Below are 19,312 nucleotides of genomic sequence, written 5' to 3' on the forward strand. Positions count from 1 at the left end.
TTTTTACCTGGGCTGGCTTCTGTGATTCTATCCCTACCTCCTGTGGTGGCTGGGGTTATAGGCATGCACCATCATAGCCAACGAGAGAGATTTATCACAGGGAATTGGCTGCAAAGCCGCAGAGATAGACAGATCACAAGATATCTGAGAGGTGAGCCCCTAGACGGGAGACTCAGGATAACTGATGATGCTGTTCTAGTTAGTTCTTCAACTGACCAGATGTGGCTCAGTCATGGTTAGGGAGAAGTAAGGAGACTTAGTCTGTTGATTTTTAATTAAATACATTGCCAAAAGCATTGCCATGGAAATACCCAGAATAATGTTTGACTCAATACCGGGTCAAGTCGAGTTGTCATATAAAATTAACCATCACAAATTGCAATCCCTGAAGACCCTGACGTGTGTACCACTTACATTAATTGTCTGAAAATTGGAGATCCATTGGTGTGTGTAACTTTCATTAATTCTCTGAAAATGAAGTCACCTGCATATTAATGAATCATTCTAAGTCCACTGAGGGGAGACTTAGTATTTGGTTTACTATTTTTCATAGAGGTAGAGAGAGAATCTCATTGTTAAATCTTTTCTTTTGGAAATAAGGACTTCAAGTTAATATACACACACACATTATGGTTTGACAAGCCATTTATCACTAACAGAAAAAAGAGGTATTACCAAATAAAGGAGGAATGGAGCTGCACATGAAAACCAATTACCAGCTCCTTTTTGGAACAAGTAGTCCTTTCTGAAAACGATAGTGGTTTTATGGATTAGGCAATTAACCTTTTACAGGGATTTACAGGGAGCTTCCAGAAAGCTCTCCCATGGAGAAAGTAATACTCGAGTCAGTCAAGCTTTGTGAAGTGGTTTTCCTTACTTTTTTGAAATATTTTTTTTTTATTATTTTTGGAAGGATTCTGTTCTCTTTGAGGAATGGTCTTAGCATGTGTTCAGAGAAGAATCACAGGATGGGAATGACTCCAGGATTTGTGGAGCCCACTGTAAAATGAAAATACAAGGTGTCTTATTAAAAAAAAAAAAGATTGAGAAGCCTGGCACTGGTGGCTCACACCTGTAATCCTAGCTACACATAGGAGGCTCAGATCCAAGGACTGTAGTTCAATGCCAGTCTGTTCTGGAAAGTTTGTGAGACTTTTTAATCTCCAATCTACCAAAAAGTCTAGAAGTGGCAGAGTGGCTCACGTGGTAGAGTGCTAGCCTTGAACAACAACAACAACAAAAGTTAAGGGACAATGCTCAGGTCCTGAGTGTAAGCCTCAGTACTGGCACACACAAAAATTGAGATTTTTTTCCCCCAAGATGGTGACAACATGTCCTTCTGAGTGAAGGAGGTGTGTGTGTGTGTGTGTGTGTATGTTCAATATGACCCTGGAAGCTGGCCTTGCAAAGAACTGTGACCTTGAGATTGACAGTATTCTATGGGTTGTCTTTCTTTACCTGCCAGCATTGATGGCTCCACTACCATCCATTTGTTTAATTGGAGTCTTTTCTGGAGAAGGCCGAGTTGGGGGCGGGGGGGAAATGAAGGGTGGCCATTGCTCTGAGTATCTTGTTCACAAAGGGACTTCAGCTTAGATGTTTTCCTAAATGATCTCCGAGTAGCACAATGGAAGAAGAATACATTCCATCTAACTCTGATTATTGGATCATACTGCTTATAGTGATTTGCAAAGTCCTATCAAAAAGAAGATGCCATTATATTGTAGGTTTTTTCTTGTCTTTTCTTGTGCTGGCACTGGGGCTTGAACTCAGGATCTGGGTGCTGTCCCTTAGTTTTTTCACTCAAGGCTGGCACTTTACCACTTGAGCTACAGCTCTACTTTCAGGTTTTTTGTTTTTTGTGTGTATTGTTTTTGTTGGTTAATTGGACAAAAGAGTCCCTTGGACTTGGGGTTGGGAAGGTGGCTCAGTGGTAAAGTGCTTGCCATGCATGCATGAGGCCCTGGGTTTGATTCCTCAGCACCACATAAACAGAAAAAGCCGAAATGGTGCTGTGGTTCAAGTGGTAGAGTACTAGCCTTGAGCTGAAGAGCTGAGGGACAGCACCTAGGCCCAGAATTCAGGCCCCACGACCAACAACAACAACAAAAAAGAATCTCTTGGACTTGTCTGTCCCAGTTGGCTTCCAACTGTGCTCCTCAGAACTCATTCTCCTGAGAAGCTAGGATGACAGGTGTGAGCCACCAGTGCCTAGCATGAAATCTGTGAATTTTAAATAGTTGTCCATATACCAAAGCCCTGGTTAGTAAAAAGCCCCAGGTAGTAATATTTTGCAGCATCCCCACCCCTACCCCTAACCATACATGGTTTCTCACCGACAAAAACCATCAGTTTTGTTAAATGAAAAACATTCAAGGTGCTGAATCATACATCAAATTTGCTGCGTCTGTCCAAACACAGACCCAAAGCTCTGGGGTCATCTGGTCATTGTGTCCTCCACTGATGACATCACTATCACTCCAATGTGCTGCTGCACATTCAGCATCTGTAACCCTGCTGTGGCCCATCAACCCAATGCCCAGAAGGGTGACTGTGGTGACAGGTTACCAGGGCAAGAACGGGCCCTGTGGGGGGATCCCTTCTGCTTGGGTCATCTGACCCCCATAGACATTGTATGGTAAAGATTCTCTGTGGTGGGGACAGGTGGAGGATCACAGGGTAGGGTCCCAAGATGTCAGGCTTTTATTGCAGACACAAGGGTGCTGGGTCCTGGGAAACTGAGTCAATGTGTCATTATCTCCTTGGGACCTGGTTATGCACCTTCAACTCCACCCACAGGTTGGGTGGGGGAGTTTTTGGTCTTGGACGGTCAGATGGGGGCCACCAATTTCCATGGGCCATAGAGGCTTTGGGTCAACAAGACTCTGCTGCATGTCACAGGTCATTTCATTATGTCAGCAGTCCATGATGTGATTTTAGTCCTGGGGCTTGAATTCAGGGCCTGGGCGCTGTCCCTGAGCTCCTTTTGCTCAAGGCTAGTGTTTTACCACTTGAGCCACAGCACCACTTCTGTCTTTTTTTCTGCTTGTTCATTGGAGATAAGAGTCTCACAGACTTTTCTGCCCAGGCTGGCTCTGAACCTTGCCCCTCAGATCTCAGCCCTCCAGAGTAGCAAGGATTACAGGCATGAGCCACCAGTGCCTGGCCTTGATGTGATTTCTTATCAACAGGCAAACCATCATTTCTTGGAGTTCCTAAATCTTAGCCTAAATCCTATAACAGACTGCCAGGCTAGCCTGAGGAAGGGCTCTCTGAGGTGGCAGCGTGGTGAAGGTGACCGTGGGATCTGTCTTCTAGCTTGTAGGACCAGCAGTCTGCTTATGTGCTGTCTCCTTCATACACAGAACGGGTTTGGGTACCATAGGGTGGTTTCAAATTAACTATAAGGAGAATGTCTGCTTCCTGCCCTCTACATGGTGATCACATGATTTATTATTATTACTATTATTATTTTCTGGAGAGAATGCTTTCACCATAGAGTGTAGCAAAAGCCATGGCACCCAAAGCTATGTCTATTTTCTGGTCACTACAGGCTCCTTGTGTGGACAGGAAAGAAAAGGAGGACAGCATTCGCATTCCACAGGCGCCATTTCTCCAATCGTCAGGAAGATGTTTTGGACTTCCATCCTCAGGATGTTGCTGTATCCAGTTCTTTCAACTCAGTGGAGTTTGTTTCTATAAAGATTCCATCCAGGTCGGAGCGGGCGATGTGGTAAGTGTGGCTTTCAGAGCTCTGGAAATTGGCCAGCATGTTTCTGCAGAAAGAGTTTAATATACGATCACACCCTTAGGAGAATTTTTTATTTCTCCTTTATATCTACTATGTAGTTACTTGTCTGATTCACTCTCTTCTTTCTTTCTTTTCTTTTTAAGGAATTAGAATCGGCAATGGATATTGAATTTTCTAAAATATTTTTTTCAGCATCTGTTGTTGGGATTACATACATCCTCTCTTTGATCTATGGTAGAAATGGGCTGAATTTGAAATTTCCCAGGATCAATGGTGTCTTGATTTTGATTAATTAGGTCAGAGTGCTTTTTTTTCCCCTTGCTTTTAAGGGTGTAGGGCAGTGTGCAAGTGTGATGGAACTATAACAAAGGAGAAAGGAGCCCTGTCTCTCAGGGTTTCAGCTCAATGTACTGGAGAGCAGCGGGCTCCACGAGCCAGAGAGAGACACCGGTGAGTCTCCTGTCTGACGGCCAGCTTCCTGGGCCTCAAACTCTTCCCCAGCAGAATGAGTGCATTCATGGGAATATGTCACGGGAAAGTGTCAGAAGTTAACAGTAGTTCCCCAGGAACTGTCAGAGTTCAACAAACACCGTTGTGGGTTAAGCCACCAGGAGAGACCACACAGACACAGAGTACAGTTAATAGGAAGGCTTTATTACTGTGCCGGGACTACAGTGGGCAATCCGGTACCCAAACTCCCCTTTCAGGGCCACTTTTAAGCCAAAATTTACATCCTTGTTTGCTCAGGGGTAGGAAGTCCCTAATGGTTCTTTCCTGCAGATGCAAACCAAGCAGGAAGTTACAGAAGCTTAAGCTAGACAATGCTGTAAGCAAGCATTGAGTGAGGGTAGCATGACCCGTTTTTATGATTTGTATCTATGACCCATTACCTAGGAACATAAACAGAACAGTGAATACATATGTCTTTAAATGTCAAACCATAAGGAACTAGTCTCACGGGTGGGATGCTGTCCTTTCAAAAGCAAAATGGAGTTACAGAGGCTGAGTAAACTGGTAAGACGGTGAGGTTTGATAAGCCCTATTACATTACAAGGAAGAGGTATTCAAGAATGAAGTGGATTCTTGCAAAAGTTGGGACAATTCAACAGTCACAGATTTGATATGGTATTGCAGGGGTAATTTTGTTAGCTTGAGTCGCCGTTCCAAAACACTGTGTTTCATATGTAATTGTCAGCATGCTGAGAAAAAAGTTCCTCCTCTCCATTTCATTTCTCATACCAGGCTATATATTAAAATATATTATTATTTGGGGCTGGGAAGGTGGCTCAGTGGTAGAGTGCTTGCCTTGTACGGATGAGGCCCTGGGTTCGATTCCTCAGCACCATATAAGCAAAAAGAAAAAAGCCAGAAGTGGCGCTGTGGCTCATGTGGTAGAGTGCTAGCCTTGAGCTGAAGAGCTGAGGGACAGCACCCAGGCCCAGAGTTCAGGCCCCACGACCAGACCTCCCCCCCAAAAATAAAATATATTATTATTATTATTAAAAGAGGGTAGGGAAGTTTATTAGAAGAGAAATATGACAGAGAAAGAGAGCATGGGGCATAGACAAGCTAGGGCAAAAGACAGTACCCAAACTATCTCTAACATCTTGAATTCTCTCTCTCTCTCTCTCTCTCTCTCTCTCTCTCTCTCTCTCTCTCTCTCTGTCTCCCTCTCTCTGTGTCTCTCTCTGTCTCTTTCTGTCTCTCTGTCTGTCTCTGTCTCTCTGTCTCTCCCCCCCTCCCTTTTTCTCTTTTCCAGTCCTGGGGCTTGAACTTTGGGCCTGGGCACTGCTTCTGAGCTTCTTCTGCTTGAGGCTTGTGCTCTAGCACTTTGAGGCACAGTGCCACTTCTGGCTTTTTTTGATGGTTAATTGGAGAGTCTCACAGACTTTCCTGCCTGGGCTGGCTTTGAACCATGATCCTCAGAGCTCAGTCTCCTGAGTAGTTAGGATTACAAGTGTGAGCCACTGGAAACTATCTCTTAACATATATTACTAGACTTAAATAATAATACATTTGGATGAAACTTCATCTTCTTTCTTCGTATTGTCCCGGAGGAAGAAGACTGGAACAACATAAATGGAAAAATAAATATTAACATTTCAGAGATTTTTTTTTTTTGAATTGACAGTAAATCCAGAAGTAGGGACCACAAAAAAGGACAATGACTCAGTCTGGCTTCAATATGGATGCATTGTTAGTTTACCTCCGCACATATGGTCTTTGTGTTTTGCCAATGGATATCACACAGAATATAAGTGACTGTGGTGGTTAAACTTAACTCAGCTTTCCATGCATATAATAATCAGTATGCTTGATTATTTTTGCCCTCAATGATTAGTGTAAATACAGATTTCCACCTTTTTTTTTGATGTATCTTTCCAAATATAAACTCTGCAACTATAGACAGTGTTTACAGACAATTTGGTGTGTGTGTGTGTGTGTATGTGTGAGAGAGAGAGAGAGAGAGAGAGAGAGAGAGAGAGAGAGAGAGAGAGAGAGAGAGAGAGAGAGAGAGAGAGAGAGAGAGAGAGAGAGAGAGAGAGAGAGAGAGAGAAATCACTTATTTATTTTGATGAAGGAAATAAATTACTTTCCTATAATATTAGTGTGAGTCTCTCATCTCATTAAGAAATTTAAAAGACTCCAAAAACAATTCAAGACTAGTTAATAGCATCTTAATTATCTCCCATCACTTTCGTGAATGAAGAGATTTCTCTGGGGTGCACTTTGTCTCAGAAGGAACCATGACTGACGGGGTATGGGGGGGTCTAGGGAATGGCTGTTTATTCATGTAGTAAGTTCTCAGGAATGGAACACCTGATTCTAGTCAGCTGTTCTGTCTAGCTCTGGGGAGGAGCCTTGTGGAGGCACACAGGCCTGGTGAAGGTCAGTTTGCTTTACTTTGTTGATTAACATGCTAATATGAATACCCCAATACCTTTACAGAAACATCTAGAATGATGTCCTAGCATCTCTTATGATCCGGTCAACTTGAGAAAATTATCCCAGACATAAGAACACTTTTTTTTGTTTGTTTGTTTTTTTTGTTTTTGTCGGTCGTGGGGCTTGAACTCTGGGCCTGGGCGCTGTCCCTCAGCTCTTCAGCTCAAGGCCAGCGCTCTACCACTTGAGCTACAGTGCCACTTCCGGTTTTCTGGTGGTTTATTGGAGATAGGAGTCTCACGGTCTCTCCTGCCCGGGCTGGCTTTGAACCGCGATCCTCAGATCTCAGCCTCCTGAGTAGCTAGGATTACAGGCGTGAGCCACCAGCACCTGGCTCATAAGAACACTTTTAATGACAACAATGAGGGTTCTAAAAGGCCAAGTTATGGCCATAAAGCTAGAATCTGTTGAGAAGAAGTGAAGGAAAGAGGGACACAAGGAGTGGAGGAGTAAACTGGCTCTCCAAAATAACAACAAAACCAAACCAAAAAGAAAACCCAGCCTCTTAACTTGCTTACCCAGCTTTCTGTTACTATAATGAAAAGCCGAGCCAATCAGTTTATAAGGAGAAAAGACTAATTTTGGCCTACAGATTTGCAGGATTCAATCCATGGATGATTGCTTTGTGCCAGAGGCCAGGTATCATGAGCAGAAGTGCTGGGCGGTGAGAGAGGAAAAGGAAGTGATCCAATAACCTGACAACCTCTGGCTAGGCTCCGCCCCTTAAAGGTTCCCTTGTCTCCCAGAAGTTCTGCACTGGAGACCAGGCCTTAACACAGGGGGAACTTCAGGTGGGACTTTAAGATCCAGAGGAGAGCTGTTCCCTAAAGCAAGGCAAGGCAAGGCAGGATGAAAGAAAAAAGAATAAGAAAAGGAAAACCTTTCTCAACGGTTAGAATTTGCTGATACTTCCACTGTGCCTGATTCCAAGCTACCAATAGGATGTTGCCAAATACAGACTGGAAGACAGAGCTTCCAGATGCTTCCAGGAACCCTGTCCATGTGCATTTCCACACATGCTTGTTTACATTTTCCACATACACATTGTTGTTTATGTTTGATTGAATACCTTCCTCCCTTATTTTTTTTTAATCATCCATCAATTCTGTCTGTCTATCTATCTACTTATCTATCTATCTATCCCAGTCCATTCTCAAATTTGCACTCCTCCTGCCTCAGACTCCCCAGTGCTGGGATTACAGGAGTGCACCACTATGCCCATTTTATTATTTTATCTTAATATTCCTTTTTGGGCATATATATATATATATATATATAGTATATGGTATTTTGGGTGGTTATGTGTGTGTGTGTGTGTATGTGTGTGTGTGTTTTGCCTTTTTTTTTTTTTTGCCAGCCCATGTGCTTGAACTCAGGGCCTGGACACTATCTCTGAACTTCTTTTGTTCAAGGCTGGTGCTCTAACACTTGAACCACAGGTCTATTTTTGGCTTTTTAGTAGTTAATTGGAGATAAGTGTTTCATGGACTTTCCTGCCTGGCCTGGCTTTAAACTGAGTTCCTCAGTTTTCAACCTCCTGAGTAACTAGGATTACAGGCATGAGCCACCGGCACTGGGCAAAAGTAGTATATAGCCTTTTAAAAAGAAAAGTTTTGAAATTATTAGCCACTTGACAGGGAAATTATTTAATTTCTCCCAATAAAAATATTGGTCTTTTTATATTCTCTTGTTTTATGATTACAGCTAACTGACAGGGAGATATACCTATTTATATTTATCTTCACAATAAACTTGCTTGGTTTTATGATTAATATTTTATATGATTTTGTACTTTTATCCTTTTTCTTTTTTTTAAAGAAAATTGATTTCCATTACTTGTTTTTCTCATCTGTATTCTGGAGGCTTTTTAAAGTTTATGTTCCCAATAATTTATAGTTTTCTACTGTGTCCTTTCTGCTTGGAGCTACTTCCAATGTGAATTTTAAGTCTTTTATTAGATTGTTTTTGAATTACTTTCTTATTTGATTTGGCTATTTTCCCATTTATGCCTTTATCTGTTAGGATTCCCTATTATTGTTTCATAGAGGCTCCTTAATCTTTTCTATATCTATCTCTGTGTTTATCTACCTGATATAAACACACAGAAATAGATACATAGAAAGATAGAAATATACTTGCTGTTTACTAAGTATCTATACATGCATAATGACAGATGTAGATATATAGATGAAGCCTTATGTATTATTGTTATTTATTAAAAAGGATTTTAAATTTTGTTTCTTTTTTTTTTTCAAAGAAAATTTCTTCTGAGTCATTAGGGTAATCTTTTGTTGCTTTTGTTTTTGTATTTTAAAAAAAATGGACTTCGCCGGGCGCTGGTGGCTCACGCCTGTAATCCTAGCTACTCAGGAGGCTGAGATCTAAGGATCGCGGTTCAAAGCCAGCCCGGGCAGGAGAGACCGTGAGACTCCTATCTCCAATAAACCACCAGAAAACCGGAAGTGGCGCTATAGCTCAAGTGGTAGAGCGCTCGCCTTGAGCTGAAGAGCTGAGGGACAGCGCCCAAGCCCAGAGTTCAAGCCCCACGACCGACAAAAAAAAAAAAAAAAAAAAAAAAAAAAATGGACTTCAACATGAGCCATCATTTTCTGAAGCAAATCTTTGTACTATTTAATTAGCTATCCCACTAAAATATTGCTTATAAAGAATGAAATCTGTGATTTCTGTGACAATGTATTGTTGGTCCCAAGTTTTATAGCAGTTAAAAAAATAACTTTGGTCTGTTTTTATTTTGTGCCAGCACTGGGGCTTGAATTCAGGGCCTCACGCTGTCTAGCTGTTTTGCTCAAGGTTGCTACTCTACCACTGAGCTACAGCTCCACTTCTAGCTTTTTGCTGGTTAATTCAAGATAAGAGTCTCACTGACTTTTCTTCCTGGGCTGGCTTCTAATCAAAATCCTCAGATCTCAGCCTCCTGTGTAGTTAGTACTATAGACATGAGCCATTCATGGCTGCACTCTTGTCTTTTGAAGTCCTACAATAAAAAAAAACATTTAAAATATAACTCACTGTCCATAGAATTTATTTTCATCTACTTCTAAGAGGAAAGCCTATCTGTAAGAGAAATGATTAGGTAGATGGAATATATGTAGTGTAAAAATTACCTGCTTGGAGCAGTAATTGTTTATCAAGTGAGAAAATCAGATTTTTTTTCTTTGAGGTCTTTTCAGTATCCTAGAGTTTGATAGTTTACTCCTAATCCCTAATATTTACCATCTTAACACCATACGACAACTTGGAAATAGATTCCTTTGTTTAGTGAAGAATTCTTTAAAAAAAAAGCAGAAAAAAAAGAAAAGAAAAGAAAAAGAAAAAAAGCAGCAATGTATATTCCCAATCGATCTGCCTTTTCTCAGGAGCAGGGACTGTAAAATGTGTGAACGCGAGAAACTGATGAATACACAAATCTCCGCACTCACACATCAGGCATTAGCAAGTCTCTTGCGAAGAAGGAGCAAGATCGTATAGGGGTATATGCCGCTTTCCAAATGTTGTTTGTGTCTGAGTGTTCCTATAGAGAAATAGGAGGTGCTATTTTTACAGTCTTACGAGCCACATACATTTTTTGAGCACAGGGGAACGAGAGAAACACCTGCCGGTGTAGGAAGAGCCAGCGAAGACTCTATTTTTTGACATCAGACCATCTATCAATAGCCAAGTGGAACACCTGTGCCTAGAATTAGTCAGTTTCTGCCATGTAATTTTCTGCCGTGGTCATGCTGTCTGATGGCTGGCATGCAGGTTGGGGGGGGGGGCGGGGACAGCGATGGCTTCCAGTTTACACATCTGCCAACATACATGAGATGAGTGGGACCCAGACATCACCCCCATCCTCTGCTCTGCAAGGCTGTGTGCTTTGGGGGACACAGAACTGGGCGGAGGCCCAGGGTTGCCTTGGTTAAGCTAACACATCCTTGGGAAGACATAAAAAAAAAAAAGCCATCATTTATGAGGCATCCGGCTGTTGGCCCCTATCATGGGGGCCTTTTGGTCTATATCACCAGCCAGGGTTTGAACAGCAAAGCAGATCCACAAAGCATAATGTGGAATAAAGGATTTATTATACAGTTGTGGCTGCCACAGAAAGTGCTGGAACAGTTGATGGAGACAGTCTGGGGCTGGGGACTGAGCTGGCAGCTGGGCAGGGAGGAAGGAAGAACAGTAATGGGTACAGAAGAGAGGAGATGGGAAAACCTGGATGCTGAACCTTGTGCGCAGGAGCCGGGGCCACATTGGTTTCTAATCACCTGCAAGAGATGAGGGGAGGGGAGGACTTGCAGGGAGAGCTGGTCCAAAAAGCAGAGGTGCTAAGTTGAGGAGAAGCTAAAGCAAGAGATGGTAAGGGGACAGGAAGTGGAAGCACCAGAAATAGTTTGTATTTTATTTTCTTTTTATTGCTGGTTATAGGGCTTGAACTCAGAGCCTGGGAGCTGCCCTTTAGCTATTTTTTTCGTGCTCAAGGCTGGTGCTGTGACCACTTGAGCTATTTCCATTTGAGCTCCAACCACTTGAGCTCCACTTGCAGCTTTCTGATGGTTAACTGGAGATAAGAGTCTCACAGACTTTCCTATCCAGGCTGGCTTTGAACCTCAGAATCTCAGCTCTCAGATCTCAGCCTCCTCAGTAGCTGGGCTGACAGGTGTGAGCTACCATGCCTGGCCCTTACAGGGAATAGTTTTGATCTCTTGCTGTGTGCCAGGGTTTGTTGTAAGCAATGAGTATTCACAGATGAACAAAAGATGTGGCATCTGTCTCCTAGATTTTACTGCCTAGGAAAGAAAAGAAGTAAATAAAACACTAGAAGTTGCCTTGGATGGTTATGGAGGCTAAGAAGGAACAGTACCAACAGGAAAACAGCAGGATGGAATGGGGGGGGCGCTGGTGGGGGCGCTTTATAGCTCCAGGCAAAGCACAGCCTGAAGGAGGAGAGGTAGGAGGAAAAGCCTCTCATTCAGCTGAACATCCACCATGCGATTACACACGGTGCTCGGTCCCCCGCCAGGCTCAGATGGAGGGCTGGGGTCAGCTGAAGTTGTAAGGAGGGTGGGATCTGGGTGGCATGGGCACCGGTGAGGCTGACCTCTAAGCATCATGGGAAATTTTAAGGGGAGGCCCCCTCTGGGAATCTCAGCCATCGTTCATGAATCCCACAGCAAAGGGGACATGTGATAAAACATGCATCGCTGCCGACTTCATCCTTGCACGACTACCACTGTGTCCTGTCACAAAGCTGCATGCTGGAGATCAGATCAGACGAGGTGTAAGTAAGACACATGGACAGGCCTGAGGACAGGTTTTCTCCCCGCACCCCAATACCTCATTTTCCTGTATCTCCTCAGTGCTACAGTTACAGGCATGTGTCATCACCACCGCCAGCTCTCCATTTCCATCTCTCCCTCCTTTCCCCTCCTCCCCCTCTTTCTCTCTCCTAGGTCATGGGGCTTGAACTCATAGCCTAAGGCATTCATTCTCCCTGAGCTTTTCTGTTCAAGGCTAGCACTCTACCACTTTGAGCCATAGCTTCACTTATGGTTTTCTTTTCTTTTTTTTCTCCCTGGTGGTTAATTGGAGATAAGAATCTCATAGACTTTCCCGCTCTGGCTGGCTTTGAACTGTGATCCTCAGATCTCAGCTTCCTAAGCAGCTGTGAGCCACCAGTGCTCAGCTCCATCTTTATTTAAATGAAGTTTTTTTCAAATTTTTTATTGTGATTAAGTGATTACATGGTTTCCCAAATTTCACAGTATTGTGGGATAGTGATGCTTAGTTAAAGTCACACATTCTAACTTTCATAGGGCAAATTGTCTATTGTGATCTATAACATTTATGAGTTCTATGAGCTTTGCAATAGGTATTTCTTCCACATTGGGTGATAGGTACATTTCTTTTGTTTTGCATAGTGTCAGCTGTTTCCTCTTTCCCACTCGTTCCCTCCCTCCATCGCTGCCATTGAGTTGCTTAGTTCATTTTGATCAATGTCCAGTGCAGCTGATGGGTCCCGCTGGTGAATGTTTTCCCCTGATTCCCTCTAGTTCTGTGTCGTCCTCTTGGTTTCCCTACGGTGTGCACATATATACCATACATGTGATCAGCAGCATGGGGTTATTTAGTAGTGATTCAACCAGATGAGTGGAATCCTTTGTTTCTTAAGTCCTGTTAATTTTGTTGTATCATCTTATGTTTTAGATTTAACTTCCACTTATAAGGGAGACCATGTGCCGTTTGTCTCTTTGTACGTGGCTTACCTCCCTCAACATGATTTCTTCTAGCTCCATCCATTTCCCTGCAAATGCCATTATTTTGTCCTTGCTAATGGCTGCATAATATTCCATTGTATATAGATACCACAATTTTTGGATCTATTCATCTGTGGTGGCACATCTGGGTGGCATATCCTGGCTATTGTGAACAGTGCTGCAATAAACATGGAGGTGCATGTGTCCTTGTATACTGGTTCCTGTTGCTCAGGATAGATGCCTAGAAGTAGTATGACTGGGTCACAAGGGAGGTCAATATTTAGCTTTTTGAGGACCCTCCAGACTGCTTTCCAAAGTGGTTGTATAAGTGTACATTCCCACCAGCAGTGTAATAGGGCTCCTCTTTCTCCGCATCCCCTCCAGCATTTGTCGTTGACTGACTTGAGGATGGGAGACATTCTGACTGGGGTAAGGTGGTATCTCAGGGTTGACTTTATTTGAATTTCTTTCACAAACAGGGATGGTGAACATTTCCTCATGTGTTTCTTTGCCATTTTTATCTGTTCTTCTGAGAAGTCTCTCTTTAGTTCTTTTTTTTTTTTTTTTGGTCGGCCGTGGGGCTTGAACTCTGGGCCTGAGCGCTGTCCCTCAGCTCTTCAGCTCAAGGCGAGCGCTCTACCACTTGAGCTACAGCGCCACCTCCGGTTTTCTGGTGGTTTATTGGAGATAGGAGTCTCACGGTCTCTCCTGCCCGGGCTGGCTTTGAACCGCAATCCTCAGATCTCAGCCTCCTGAGTAGCTAGGATTACAGGCGTGAGCCACCAGCGCCCAGCTCTCTTTAGTTCTTAAATGAAGTTTTAAATTAGGGCCCAACCTAACAACTTCATCTTCCAGTAATCACTCACCAGCCTACCTAGCCAGGCATGTAGATACATGTCCATAAGCCTGGCTGCTTCAGAGACAGGCAGAGATGGGAAGGTGTTAGTCTAAGGCAGGCCTGGGGTTTAAAAAAAAAAAGAGTGAGACCCTATATTAAAACTAAAGAAAGGAAAATAAATAAAAGGAAAGAAATGGGTGCCCGTAGCTTATGCCTGTAATCCTAGTCATTTGGGAGGCTGAGGATGGAAGAAAACAAGTTCAAGGCCAGCCTGTCTAGAAACGTTCATGAGATTCCCATCTCAACCCCTCGTTGGCCTGACTCCATCTTCAGGAAGGGATGGATGGTGGCACTGCTTTGTGTTAGCACTTGAATCAGACTGTAGGCCCTTCTTACTTTTGTTATTTATTTATTTTTCTTAGATAGGATCATTTCCTCCCTCCCTCCCCCCAGCTGGCTTGGTTTCCTTGATCCTCTTATCTCTGCTTGTGGTTTAGCTAAGATTACAACTGTGAGCCACCATACTTGGCTTGTTTGTTGAGGTGAAGTATTAATCGCTTCCCCTCTTTTTTTTTTTTTTTTTTTTGTGGTACTGAGGCTTGGACTCAGGGCCTCGTGCTTGCTAGGCAGGTTCTCTACCACTTGAGCTGATACCTGAGATAGGCTGGGCTAGCCTGGGCTTTGATCCTCCTATTTGTGCTTCCCAGTGTCTCTGAGGATGACAGCCACAGGCCACTGTGCCAAGCGGTTGTGCTTTCCCTGTGACTGGGATAATAGGCATGTGCCACCATGGCCAGACATTGGTTGAGATTGAGTCTCTTGGGCTTTCTTTTTTTTTTTTTAAACTTAGGTTGACCTTTACTATTGAATCCTCTGGGGAGCTGGTATTATAAGGGTGAACTACCACACTTGAAAAAAACTTAATCTTTTCTTAATAAATAAAGCACAGATATAAATATAGTACAAAATGATGCACATGACACTAGTGGTAAAAACATTTTCATGCTCGGAGTGATTAGGAAAAGTGTCTGCAGACAACAAAAATTAGAAATAGGAGATCCCGCAAAGCCTAATATTAGGTGAGGATCTCCGTTCTTCACCCAGTTTTTTTCTGTGTGTGTGTGTGTGTGTGTGTGTGTGTGTGTGTGTGTGTGTGTGTACCAGGATTTGAACTCAGGGCCTCACAGTGGCTTGACTTGCTTGCTTAACTGGCTTCTAAAATAAAGATAAAAGTTTCTGTTCACATCCTCTCTTTAATCAAGGCAGGGTGTCATGGTAATGGGTGGGCAGCAGAGTTCTGGGGCAATAGCCAGTTCATCTGCTGGGAGCTTGAGAGGAGAGGAGGGCACGCGAGGAAGGGTGGCGTGGAAGTTCAAGTTCCATTTTCCTCTTGGTTCCTGAGCTCGGATAATTCTTCCCAACACTGTTTGAGACCAAGCGAGACCCAGGTGAGGGACTGGCTGCGTTCGCTCTGTTTCGAGCGTCAGCAGAAGCAGGATGGTCGTTCCAATTTCCTGGTTGCACGCCTGGTCACCAGGTGGCCAACCCCTTGGCCTGGCAAGTGCCAAGCAGAGCAGAGCGGGGTGGGGAAGGAGTCACTTTTTTTTTTGTGGCTGGCATCTTGGAGAGCACCATTATCCATCACGACCACGCTCAAGCCTTGTGTGATTGCTTTTAATTTTCTCCATGCTGTAATTGTAAATGAAAAGCAATTTTGCAATGCATCCAATTATAACCAGCTTCTCTTCCCTCAGGACTCATTGAGGTGTGTGTGTGTGTGTGTGTGTGTTAAAAAAAGTATTTCTTGGCTGAGAGGAATCCTTCATCTCTGCGCTTAAGGCTCCACAGTTGGTTCTCCACAGCTGTAAGATGGGGGCCTGGCTCTGAGCTTTTCCCTCCTCCAGGGATGTGCTTTATCGGGTCTCAGCTGTGCAGTTTTCTTATAAATTAGACCCTGCAATGCGGAATTCATAAGCACCTTGGTTAAGATTGCTTCAGCGGTCCTCCCGTTCCAGTTCCAGCGACGTCTCATTTGTACAGAGCTTCTTATTGGCAATCAAAGTACTATTTGTGTTTTGGGGTGAGTGCATGTGTGTGTGGGGAAGCAACAGGAAAGGAGATTATCCTTGGGAAAAAAATGGGAAAACAACGCATTGTGTGGTTTTCGACCCTGACAGGTCATAGCTCAGGAATGAACAAGAATCAGCCACCAGTCACCCTTGCTTTCCTTCTCTTTCTCTCTTCCTCTCATCCTCTCTCTTTCTCTGTGTGTCTCTCTCTCTTTCTCCCTCTCCCTCCTTCCCTCCCTTCTTCCCTCCCTCCCTCCTTTCCTCCCTCTCTCTCTCTTTCTTTCTTTTTTCTTCCTTCCTTTCTTCCTTCCTTCCTCCTCCTTCTTTCTTCTCCTCTTTCTTCTTCTTTTCTTCTTTCTCCTCTTCTTCCTCCTCTCCACCTCTTCTCCCCCTCCTCCTCCCCCCCTTCCACCCCTTCTTCCTCCTCCTCCTCATTTTCCCTCTTCCTCCTCCTCCTCTTCCTTTTCCCTCTTCCTCTACCTCCTTCTTCCTCTTCCTCTTCTTCTTCCTCCTCTTTCTACTTTCCCCCTTCTTATCCAGCCCATATCTTCTCTATTCTTTTTTTCTTTTGCTTAATATATTCATGAGTGCAACCAATGATCATTTGCTCCATAGAGATATTATTGTGACCTTAGCTGCTGAAAACAACTCATACTTAGATGATTATTTCACAGTTTCTCTGGGTTCGGGAGTCTAGACAGAGCTGAGCAGGATGTTCCATAAGGCTGAAACTAGCTGGGTTGTGGTTTTATCCGAAGCTGGACTGGGGCAGGCAGGATTGGGGGCTCATGACTGTTGGTGGATTTATTTCAGTTCTGCCTCAGGACTTAGGGTTTCCAAGTCTTATCTTCAGTTTCAGATTGTTTGTAGTTCCTTCCAACGAGGGGATTCTGGGGACAGGGCTCAAGTGGCAGAGCACTTGTCTAGCACGCACAGGCCCTGGTTCAATCCCAAGGACCAACTTCGGCATTCCCAATGTAACTTGTTGCTTCTTCAGAGACCAATGAAGGGAGCTCCTGCAAGATGAATGCTACCTACTGGATAGTGTAACAGAATCACGGAACCACCTAACCAGGCACATCCTGTCACTTTCGTTAAATATTATTTGGTTAGAAGTGGGAAAGTTTTGGTGCCACTCCCTACCTGGAGAAAGGCCCTGCAGATTGCACTGAGAGGTTGTCCTTCACCTAGAAGTGAGCGGATGGATGTAAGAGACTCTCATATAAATCTCCTGTGAGCTCCATTTATCTAAGTAATATACATATGGTGGCCATTTTGCTTCCTGACTTGGTAATCCACTATATTTGTTGGGATCATCCACTATATTTGTTGGGAATTTGGGCGATTAACAGTTTTTGTTTTTGTTTTTGTTTTTTTTTGGTCAGCCTTTCTTTCCAAAAAACTCTTTTTTAACTTTTAAGTTAGTCTGGCTTTATGATCAATGGTTGTTCTGTTTTTGTTTGTTTCTGTCAGTCATGGGGCTTGAACTTGGGACCTAGGTGCTGTCCCTGAGCCCTTTTGCTCAAAGCTAACACTCTACCACTTTGAGCCACAGCTCTACTTCTGGTTTTCTGGTGGTTCATCAGAGATAAGAGTCTCCTGGATTTTTCTGCCTGGGCTGGCTTCAAACTGTGTTCCTCAGATCTCAGCCTCCTGAGGAGCTAGGATGACAGGTGAGAGCCACCAGCTGCAAAGGTTGTTCTGTAAAATTACTCACAGAGGAGTTAAAGGAGAGCTTAGGTACTCCTCCCCTCTCCTGCCATCCTGAGCTCTGCTGGTGGGATTCGGGATGGTATACACCTGCAGCCAGGTTCACCGGCATCCTACTCAGCTCCTGCTACTTGCCCTGAGGGAGACAGTATATGTCATAAATCAGACTTTTTTTTTTCCTCCTGTGCCAGTACCAGGGCTTGAACTCAGGGCCTGGTTGCTATCCCTTAGCTTTGTCTGCTCAAGGCTAGCACTCTGTCACTTGAGCCACAACTCTACGTCTAGCTTTCTGTCGGTAAATTGGAGATAAAAGTCTCATGGACTTTCCTGCCTGGGCTGGCTTCCGATCTTGATTCCTCAGATCTCAGCCTCCTGAGTAATTAGGTTGATGGGCCTGAGCCCCCATTGGCACAGGCCAGTCTTTTTAAGGGGTGGGCAGCAAATGAGTGCATTTCTCCCACTCCATCCTTTGAAAGGGAACTCATTATCTCACGTTGCAAACAGCGCCTGAGCATGTGGCCCCTTGAGGAAGGACAGCTGCAGTTGCTCCCATCCCCCATCTTCCCCGCCAGATCCATCACAGACACCTGCTGCCTTGAGTGGAGTGAACTCTTCCCGTGAGAGCCCCAGGGCCACTTGTCCCAGCCAGCTTTCATCCCTGCCTTGTTGAACCGGCCAGGGGAGGAAGGGAGAAGCACTGGAAATGAGGGCGAAGATGCAGGAGGGTAAGATGAGGCAGGCATTCTTCCCTTTTGTCAGCTTCTGGGACACCCCCTGCCCCCATTCTTCCCTGGACCCTGGTCTTCTTATCTTACCCACAGTGCAATGCCAGTTAAGACAAAGACCCCTGAGCCGAAAGGGAAGAGGGAGCGATCGATGGATTCAGTCTGGCCGTATATTGAGCCCAAAGATGGGAACAGCCAACTCCAATCTGTACGCAGAGCTCATGAGGATGTGTCTAAAACCCTTGAAAACACACGGTCTTATCAAGGCCTACGTGTCCCTCCATCTTACCTCCTGATCAAGGAAAGAACAGGGGTGAAGGCAGTACAGATAAATACAGAGAAATTGCCCAGTGCCTTCTGGGAAGCATTTTTCTGGCTTTGGGGGAGAGGTGGCAGGTGCCACGCCCACGAGTTGGTGACCACACTTAAATCACCAGGGATACAGAACCCGGATGTCAATACGAAGGGTTGGGGAGCAAAGGGACCAGGTACCAATTGTGATCTCCCAGCCTAGGCGGTGTTTGCCATGGATGACTGGAAACCTGAGCCACGAGGGACAACCCATAATAATAGAGATCTCCTGGATGCCTTTTCTGAGGTTGTTAGCCCCCTGTCACTATGGGAGTAAGCCATCCTGAGAGTGACAGAGCTTTGTCAGCCATAGAAACAGCTCCAAGCTCCTCAAATCAATCAGGGAGAGCCCCATTGCAGCTTCTAGTAGCATCCTGAACTTCTAGTAGCGCTCTCGAACTGCCCCAGCTAAAGCCTCTCTCAAGAGAGGTTTTTAAAAAGGTTTTTTTAGAGCTAGGTGCTGGTGGCTCACACCTGTCATCCTAACTACTCCGGGTGGCTGAGATCTGAGGATCGTGGTTTCAAAGCCAACCCTGGGTAGGAAAGTCCGTGAGACTCTTATCTCAATTAACTAGTAAAGAGCCAGAAGTAGAGCTGTGGAACAGAGCTCGACTTGAAAAGAAGAGCTCAGGGACAATGCCCAGGCCCTGAGTTCAAGCCCCACC

This window comes from Dipodomys merriami, unplaced genomic scaffold (assembly GCF_024711535.1).
Source record: "Dipodomys merriami isolate MVZ:Mamm:240054 unplaced genomic scaffold, mDipMer1.0.p SCAF_60, whole genome shotgun sequence".
Lineage (NCBI taxonomy): Eukaryota > Metazoa > Chordata > Mammalia > Rodentia > Heteromyidae > Dipodomys > Dipodomys merriami.